This window comes from Kryptolebias marmoratus, linkage group LG5 (assembly GCF_001649575.2).
Source record: "Kryptolebias marmoratus isolate JLee-2015 linkage group LG5, ASM164957v2, whole genome shotgun sequence".
In the NCBI taxonomy this organism is placed as follows: Eukaryota; Metazoa; Chordata; class Actinopteri; order Cyprinodontiformes; family Rivulidae; genus Kryptolebias; species Kryptolebias marmoratus.
Genome location: NC_051434.1, coordinates 12,390,285 through 12,390,689, shown reverse-complemented (window position 1 = coordinate 12,390,689; position 405 = coordinate 12,390,285).

Sequence of the window (405 nt, the reverse complement as noted above, 5' to 3'; positions counted from 1 at the left end):
CCATCTTGAATTTGAATGACTCCAAAAGTTAACCAGTTGTAGATATTTATCCAATGGTTATATTTTGCTAACAGACAGAGAGAGTCGATTCCAAATAGTTAATGGCAAACATTTTAGACAAAGATCAGAGTGTGTGTTGGGGATCATTCTCAGCTACCATTAGACCAAATATTAGGCCAATATCTCTCAAATGGACCAATTTTTTACTATTCTTGTCTTTGCTAAGGTTGATTAGCCGTGGTGGCCATCTTGGCTGCTGCTGACTCCAAAAGGTTAATCTGTTGTAGAGGTACACTCTATGGGGCGCCGTTTGTAAAGGAGCTTGTGCTAAAAATTCATGCCTAAATTTTGTCACATTTAGCTTCTGCTAAAAATTCATGCCTAAATTTTGTCACATTTAGCTTC